Raw genomic sequence first — 9,404 nt, 5'->3', positions numbered from 1 at the left:
CCTGTAGGTATTCTTGGGTCTCAAAGCAAACCCTACTTTATTGTCTGTTTTACACCATTATAATGTGAACATCATGTTGTTTTAAATAAGACTTTAAAGTAACCGCCAAAGCCATAAAATCACCAAGAAAGTGTTTACTGAGGTTATAAATAAAGCAAGAAGTTCAGTCACTTTTTCACTCACATGCCATGGATGCATATATGACTCCAATAATTATGTGTGTGCTACTGCTGATTAATTTGGAGGCCTCATTAGTATGTGAAAATAACTCTTATTATGTCACAATGATGTCATTAGGGTCAGTCATTTCTCCCAAACTCTCCCTGGACTAGCCCTTTAGCTACTAAGAACAAAAGAGGAAAGACATTCCTGAAGAGGAAAATAATGACTCTCTCTTGTTTATGCCTCTTACCAGAGGATGAATAATGTGATAGGTCGGAGCGTGATAATATGCTCATCATTGTTTCCACCTTGCACTGTGACAAAGTACCAAGTCATCAGCAGGACAACACCAATGAGAAACATTGCAGAGATGATAGTACAGGAGGAGCCACTCTCCCACAGAAAATGGGGCCGTAGTGGGACAAGGACGGGTGACAACGGGATCAATGATGCTCAGGGTGTGGGGGTGACAAGGACAGGTGCCGGAGAGCACCCTACCAGGGTCCATTAGAGACGGAGCCTGCCTGCTGAGAGCAGACAGCGTGATAAACAGCTTCAGCTCTGATAATACTCTGGCTGATCAATAGCCTGTCTACCTGCTCTCCCTGAGGGACAAGCTGGAGCAGCAGCCATGACAGCTGACCCTCAGGTCATGTGTCTGTGTGTGTGTGTGTGTGCGTACCAGGTCCCATGCTCACATACGCACTTTCTGCACAGGGCAGGTTTGGGATGGTGAATGGAGCAAACTATCACTGAATCAGACGGAGCATCACATTGGCCTCTTGACCTTTCTGCCTAACCTTATCTTCACAGTGTAATAGAATCAACCAAGCATATCCAATTAGTATCTACGTGTCCTTCAGTGAAGCTCTAATGGTTTATTCATGGTAGTACATAGGAGACATTTTCACATTCTCCCCTGCCATTCTCACATGAGTACTTTGTTCCAACTGTACTCCTCTTTTCTTTGGAGTGTTCATCCTAATAAAGGTGTGCACACAGGTAAGAGTTACTATCAGGTATTAGAACTACACCTGTACTGATAAGTTGAAGCATTAAGTTGAAGTGTTTTATGATTTTAGTACATTTTTTTTAGGCAAAAATGCCATTTATCCACCAATTATTGCTCCTCAGTTATGAGGCAGGTTTTGCCACTTTTCATTGTCTTTAATGACTGCAAAATGAAAATTTTGCTTATTGTACTGCTGACTAAAACAAGAAAACAAAAGTTGAAGTTGCTGTCTGGGTTCTGTGAAACTGTAATGGATATTTTTTAATACAATTTTCTGATATTTTATAGACAAGAAGAAAAGGGCTGGAGCCCTAATTATAACTGACATGTGTGGTAGAGATGACATGTAGTAGCACTGATGACAACATTGTCATTGACATTATGTCGATAGCATTGCTGTGTTGGCAATGCTAGATGGTAATTTCTGCACCTGTGAAAACAAATGAGTCTCCCTAGGTTTACAGTTGCTGTAAATTACTGATATTTATTTTGTGCAGCTTTGACATTCTAAATATTGCAATTTTAATCCACATATTTGTTCAACTGTCGTCAGTTTTTATACAAACTCATTTTTCTGGCTTGCCTAATGCTTCTATTGTCACAATGAAAAGAGCCATAAATCACTCACAAGTGTCACGAAAAAAATCCACCTGTTTTGGATAAAAGTAACTAAATGAAAGCAGAAAGAAGAGGAAGTAATAGTGTTTGGGCAAGTAGTTGCTGTGCTGCATCAGTGGGTGGATGTGGAAAAACAACAAGAAGTGAGACCCGCGCGCACATCCGCACACACATGCACACATACTGTGTTGTCACTCACTGAGGCAAGACCACATATCTGCTCTGAAGTCCTTTCTTCTCAACGTGCCTGTGTTATCGCACAGCTACAGTTGTGGCTTCAATGGCGGTGAGACATCCTGACTTGGAAAGTGAGACTCCATATCTTGAGCAACCCCACAAGCCATAAACCACAGGCAGCAGCTTCTGCAGCCCAGCTTGCTGTGACTTCAAACACTAACAAGCTGGAATAACATTTTGCTTGGGGTGGCTTCCCTTGACAGCTCCCAGCTGCTGGCAAGCTGATGGAAGTAAGACAAGATTTATTACAGGCCTTGTCGCATTTGGATAAAACCTAACCACATCGTATAGAAACTGTGGGATCACAGAATGTGTCATTACAGCTTCTTTCTCTGAAGATCCGCACAAGATCCAGGCTGGAATCAATCCACTGGAAAATCAATTTCTGTGTCTGAGCTTGCATCCCGCTGTCAGTGGTTCTTGAAAGCGATGTGTGGAATTGAATTGACATTTTAGGTTAACGGCGAAGCGGCTTCCATTTAAACGACACGCCAAAATCAGAATAAAATACTAAAATAAAATAACAATCATCATCATAGGAAGAAGAAGCTGAAAAACCGTCATCCCACATAGTTTCAGCTCTCATGATTTGTTGAGGTCTGTTTTTCCTGCGTGTTATTTCACAACAGGAAATGTGAGGTGAAGATGAGCCGGCAGTCTCAACCCCCGGGAGTATGGAATTACAAAGTGTGCATATGTGGGAGTCTGCATTTGAAAAATTCATACAGTGCATATTAGCCAGAGGACAGCGGTGAATTGTCTCTGCTGAATCACCCACTTAGCAATGACTATCAAATACACAAAAGCAACACTTACTTTACTCGACAAGTCTCAGCATGTAGTGCTGTCACAGTCCACAGTGTTACTTCATACCTGTGAGACAAGGAAGTGAAAGCACAAGTGAGCAATGCAGTTTCACCATTAAAAAGAGAAAAAAAAACAAGAAGTGGGTGGAAAGTATATGAGTAGATTTGCACTTACAAAAGGAGTTTGTGAGCTGTCAGCACTGCTGTTGAAAGGTCAAGTACTGTGTGTCTGTGAGAGAGAGAGAGACAGTATGCTGTGTCTGCATATGGTAAGACATCAGCTCTGTGAGGCTGCAGAACAAATCTATCACAGATGCTCCGACAGACGAGCTGCTCAGAGCCGATAGGTGACACGTCGCTATAACCCAGCTTCTATCTTGCCATATTGTTTTCTAAACTGCTTTGCCTCCTCTAACCTTGACTTCGGTGTGAATTTCAGTACCGCAGTGGCTCAAATTACATTAGAAGCTGGGGGAGCTGCACACGTCTAGCTTACACAGAGCACAGCTTGCTTGACTTTAATGAAATTATAATTAGGTGGTTTGTTTAAAACAAAACAATATGAGCAGGACGTCACAGGATACGTGCTGTTTGTGCTCCTGAGAAATGGACATGGGAAGACGCTGAGGCCACCCACCTCGACTTCAATATGAGGCAGGCGGGCTGTGGCCGCAAAAGCAACGAGCCCTCTCTAACCAGATAAATCTCTGCTTTCATGAACCACATGAGAGGGGCCTACATCTGCAGAGCATTTCAGACTACATTTGGACTTGGTGCAACATACAATTTAAACATCAGAGAGCTGTGAAGAGGTGGAAATTAGGGATTTGGGTTTGTATGATGGAAATTTCTGTGGTTACAAAAACAGGATGAGTGAAGGGTGGCTATTCATCTGAGCTGGGTGGATTAAACAGAACACCTGTCTGCCTCAGCGGCTTGCCTTTCCTCTGCATGTCGGTCTGTCTGACTGGCTGTGGGTGTGTGTCAGAGTGCAACAATCTTGAGAAGCTCTGCAGACATATTGTGATGCATGATTTTTAGACAGAGCGCATCTTCGTCATCAATAACGCTCACCTATGCAGAGTTTGCTGTTGGTGAATCATCATCCGTGTGTCTCCCAGACGGGCTAAATGAAGTTAAGAAATGGAAGTTGATGTTGGTGATTGTTTGTTTTTTTTCCCTGCCCTTTCCCCACATTATTTTGATTTATAGCAGCAAGTCAGATTGCATTGCGCTAAAAATAACAAAGGAGCAGAAGAAGCACTCGTGGTTCTGTGATTGTATTGATTCTGATAGCTGGCCGTTGTGTTTGTGTGGCTCGGGGCGTATTTTATTGAGGGCAGTGAAATAACAGAGGAGATGGGCTGGAAGCTTTCTATGTATACCAATCAGAATTTATAAATTGCTCCATTACCTTTATTTCCCTTGGTTACTCTGGGAACATTAGCAATCATTCTCTCATGGGCTTGGCTCATAAAACTAATAATCTGGTGATTTAGTGCCTCGTGGCACAGTGCACCCAGTCTAGCCCACTCTAATCCATTCATCTTGCCACCTATTAGTTTTATTTTGGAGGGACAAATTGCTTTCTGAGAGAAAATGGGTCAATAGGTGTCCTCTATTAGAAATTGCTAACAATGTAACTGCTTTTTTTCTTTTTCTCTGTCCATGTGTTTGCTATAGTGAGGCTGATTATCATTCTATTTGCATACTGGGAGGTTGCCTCAATTATCTTTCTTGGGCTGCATGACAAATTGCAAATAGCCAAGGTTATATATGCAGTACTTAATTTATTCTGCATTTGCTTCTGCGAAAGTGTATGTGTGTGTGTTTGTCTGCGTGTGGGAAGTGGGCTTGATTCGCTGTGTTTGTGGGGCTTAAAAACAAGGCCCTCGCTACACATGCATTTACATGTGTACAGCTGGCCGTGCTGCAATATGAAATCAGCATTTTTCTATTTTTTTTGTGATCATAGAGATGGATGTCAGTGTTGTGAGCTGAAAAGACTTCTGCTGCATGGTGGCTCCATCCCACTGTCCCATTAGTTTCTCCCCAAGGAGAGAAAGACCTGGAATCTGGGGAGACAGACCCAGATTAGCTCACAAATCACTGCCCTGGGGACCATTGCAAAGCAGTGACTTCATCACTCTGAGACTTTCTGTCCTGTGATCTGGCTGACGATGCATTCCAGCAACAGTCGCTTTCAGCTGATATGAGTTGGCAGCAGACTGTGGTACAACACAGTCCACCCAAAACTGCCAGGGTTATTCAGCATCTATATGACTGCAGTAAGTTTGTCATTCCAGTTACTTGTTCTGTTTGTTTTACATGCGAACCAGCAAAGTTAAAGTTTACTTTTCTAAACTGCACATGCAGTAAAGTACACACTGAAACATTAGCTACTAGTTATTCTTGTTTGTAATTGAAAGTAACACTAATTCTTATGCTGCCTTAGTACAAATCCTGCAGTGCTGTTTCTGCTACTTGGTGGCTGCCACTGGCTGTGAAGTAGTTGTTTGTGAGGCCCAGTGTGTAGCTGGGTCTGTAATAAGGCCTGTGGGTCCCTCCCTCCATCTCTCCCTCAGAGGTCTGCGGTCACACAGCTGGCCCCATCTGGCCAACCGCTGCAACCTCACCACTTCCCCTCTCTGGGTGGGATGACAGTCGCAGGGAGCAGGGAGAAAAGAAGAAAAGAAGGATGGGGGGTGGTGAGGGGGGTTGCCCTTCCATTGGTCGTCCCCAGATGCGGCCTGTCTGTCTGGCTGACTGGAATTTGCTGTACATACAGTATACGAATTGAGAGAGGCTTTTAGACAAACAGGGAGGGTGTGTTTATGTATCCTAAAATGAACCCCTCACAGTCACATGGCACCTTTGTGGCCTCTGGACCGCGGCAGCCCGTCCCACGTCAGCAGACTGTTCTTCCTCTGTCAGGACACACACCTCCACACAGCTGTAATACAGACGTTTATGAAAAGTGAGGCATGCTGTCCACTAATATCATTATCACGGCACACAGTGTGTAGCTGACAGTGAAAACAAATGCTACAGGGTGAACTTCTGCACTAAATAGAAGTTGACAGTTTTAATTCTGGTTCCTCTAGGGACTCACTTTAACTGGCTGAGAGGAGCCATCTCCCGCAGTACACCCTGGTCTTACTTTGTTAGTCCATGAAGGGTGGAGGGGATGCATTTGTCGCATGAGGGGAGTCATCGTGGTCCCCTGGCGGCTGGCCTCTGTCCCCAGCAGGCTCTGCTGATGTAATCTGCCAGACTAAAACTTACATTTACACAGGATGCACAGATGAGATAAGAGGCCCCAAGGCCGACTTATCTGCTGCTATCAGAGGAGAGGAGCCGAGCCAACTTTCCTTCTCCTTCTCCCCCTGTGTCCTACAGTCCTGTTGCTCTGTCAGACTGCAGCAGATTTGTGTAATGACATCAGAGGGAGACTGAGGCCTGGCGACAGTGGCCCAAAGGCGCCCGAATCATAAACCTAATTGGTGGCTGTCGCAAGTTAACTACATAGCAAATTTCCACATTCTCCCGGCGCTGCTTTATTATTTGAATTGCTGCAAGCTGGGAATAGCTGTCTTAAACAGCTTGTATCATTTGTAAGCAGCTTTTGTATAGAGGTATTTAAGCCTATATAAGTGTTTTGGTAGAGGAATGCCACTCTACCTTTATTTGAGTCATAGCCTTTACTTAGCTTGCCTTTTATTATGGTGGTTTGGGGAGCACGAGGGCAGGTAAGTAGGACACAATGGGGGAAACATAATGTGCACATTTCTGAAGGATCTTTAGCCTCTTTGCCTAAGGAGCCATTATAATGATGTGTAGGCTGTCTCGGTTACAAAGCCATAGCCACTGCACGCAACCATAGTATCTCTGCCGGAGGCGCACACACACTACACCACCACATTCAAAAATACTGTGTTTGGCCCAGCCAATCGGCTGGCTCCAGAGGCCAGGGTTAAGCGGCTTCCCGACCTCAAAGCAGTAGGTCAGTGTGGAGAAAAAACATCACACAAGAGCCACAATTGCAGCCCTCAAACATGAAAAGTCTCTTTTTATTTTTGACAGGCTTCCCACTTTTAATGGCCGGGTCTACGTGCTGCATAAACAAACAGTGGAGCTTGGTCTGCACAAGCAGCCAACAGCGGTGGCTTTGGTGGTGAGCTGGATTACAGGCTACGATGGAGCTGTGGTTAAGATGGCACACACTGAGCTCTACTCCGACTCTGCGACAGTCAATCGAGCTTCTCTCCCACTTTCTAACAGCTCAGTGGTGACTGCAACATTTCCAGATGTCAGAGTTGTGGCTTCTGCACTAGCCTGTCCACACTGCAAGGTTCTCTTAGGTGTAAAGTATTTCCTGCATCTGCAGTTGATTATAAACAGCACTGAATTCATTTCTTCAGACACTTTAGAGACTACTGGAAATTATGTTTAAATCCTATACCTCACATCCTAACATCACAGCCTTTTCCCGCAGGAGCAGACAAATTCCTTCAAAATAAAGCAGCCTCAGTTGAGTTTGAGTTAAAGAGGATTTAATTCCTCAAATAAAACTTAAATGCAAAGTCAGGAGTGGATACAAATACAATACTATCAAATCCACCTTGTCACAGATGTATAGCTCTGCTTGGTGTTTGTGTGCATGCTACTGCTGCTGTGATGCATATGCCTGTGTTTGCTCCTCCTATTTCTGCTGCAGCACCTCCTTTTTCCAACACTGCTAATGACAGCAAGTTTAATTAGTGCCAGCAGATCCCCCCACTAACTGTAACTTCATTATCCGTTGTCAGCAGGCCAAGCAACACTGCACATAAACACAGCTCATTATGACTGCGCTCGATCTTTTTGTCTCCTCCCTGCTCCAGAATCTCACACTATTCATCTGGATCTATCTCTCTCTGCATATACATACATAAATCTCGCAGTATAATGAGGGTCCTCCAGTTGGGATGGATGGGAAGCCGTAAGGTCATTTTTCTCTCCCTGCAGAGACTGAAGCCAAAAATAAGCCAAACCCAAGCTTTTGTTGTTAGCTTCCTACTAAAAGCTAGAGACAGCTGTGATGTGACGTGTGTTTCATGTGCAAAATTGAATTTGGCAGTTTTTATCCAAACAGTAAATTTGAAGATTAATATCAAATGAGTCTTAATCACGACACTGTTAATTGGAGTCAGACATGGTTTTAAACAGACGCTGGAACCAGCGTGGAAGCTGTCTCGTATTGATTTATTCCCTGACCCATAAATCTAATGCATATTGCTTTGCCGCTTGCATCAAAATGCATCGATTGACCCAAGATCAATTTTCTAAAATAAAGACCTGCAATGCTCTGTGAAGGTTTATGCAGCCCTTACAGTGGTTCTGGCAGTGTAGATGTAACACTGTGCCAGTAAATCCAATCTCAGCCCACAGAGGAGTGATTTATGAGACTGCAGAGGGTAAGCTTTCATGACTTCACTCTCTTTTTTGGAGAGCTTTTGTATGACATGTAAATGTGATCATTTGCCTGGTCAATTATCCTCCATCTTTACTCTGTTTGACTGGCTCTGAGCTGCATTTCAGCACTGTTTGGCTGCTGATAGAGAGATAACCTCAAGCCTTGTTAGATTCCTGACAGGCGTGGCTTGTCAGTCTGTGGTACTGAAACCTCCCTAATCAAAAAATCTCTTGGAGCGAGCCAGTGGATTCTGCAGGGGTGAGCGTCATCAAAGCCTTTCATGTTCTCTGGCTAAAGGGAGTGAGCGAAAAAGAGGAGAAAGCTTTAGCAGGTACACTGTGCTCTTTGTTTACCCTTTCTCTTACCAATCTGGTGCACAGATGGCCAACAATTATTTCTCTGTGTGCGCATAGCCGCTGGCGAGCCACCAGCTTTTTTTAGATTGGTGTAATCCTTTATTATTTATGATTGTCTGGGATTTTTTGGATCAAGATTGAACACAATCTGTTGAATAACTGAGAGGAGCAGAGACAGAGAGAAATGAAACGCAAACAAAGAGTGGGAACGGAGAAGTCAGGGCATCCATAATGAAGATGTGATGCTCACTGTTAGCAGAACTGCTCCTGAATCCAGCACACTTTAATCCCATTAACACTGACTAAATATACCATTTGTTTTAAGCTTGCCAGTGGTGGTGTTTATGCTAATAGCCTGCCTGCTCCAGGCGATTTCAGAAGACTTTTGGAGGGCACTGGCTAATAATTAGATTTAATAAGGAAGTCAATTTCTATCCTCATTTGAAATAAAAATAAGAGGCTTAGCCTCTCATAGGACAGGCATTAATTTGTTGATTTGGTCTCGCTTTCTCTCTCAGGGCTTCTGTCTCCATAATTCTTTAACCCTTTTTTGTCCTTGTTTAGGGGACAAGTTGGAAATAAATAGGCTGGCAACAGTGTTCTGGAAACCACACATACCTTTTCTTAACTGGGGGGGCTGGAGCCTATGCCAGCTGACATTGGGAAAGAGCAGGGGTTTTCCCTGGACAAGTTTGTCAGTCCATCACAGGGGCGACACAGAGAAACAGGCAGCCATCCGCTCTCACGTCCAATTCCCA

At 44.0% G+C, this 9,404-nt stretch overlaps 1 long non-coding RNA gene across 2 annotated transcripts; it reads right to left on the bottom strand.

The window, feature by feature from the left end:
* Positions 1-1,646: 1,646 nt before the first annotated feature.
* Positions 1,647-9,404, bottom strand: LOC102081729 (uncharacterized). 2 transcript variants are annotated; one of them, XR_001223951.3, is made up of 5 exons: positions 9,265-9,404; positions 3,910-3,961; positions 3,011-3,064; positions 2,846-2,902; positions 1,647-2,250 (listed from the first exon to the last, which is right to left on the bottom strand). It is a non-coding gene; the product is annotated as an uncharacterized LOC102081729 (long non-coding RNA). The 2 variants fall into 2 exon arrangements; XR_269396.4 differs by lacking the exon at positions 3,910-3,961.

The sequence above is a fragment of the Oreochromis niloticus genome, linkage group LG7, assembly GCF_001858045.2.
Source record: "Oreochromis niloticus isolate F11D_XX linkage group LG7, O_niloticus_UMD_NMBU, whole genome shotgun sequence".
NCBI lineage: Eukaryota > Metazoa > Chordata > Actinopteri > Cichliformes > Cichlidae > Oreochromis > Oreochromis niloticus.
Note: the sequence above shows the minus strand (reverse complement) of the source record. Positions and strands in the feature narration are given on the sequence as shown.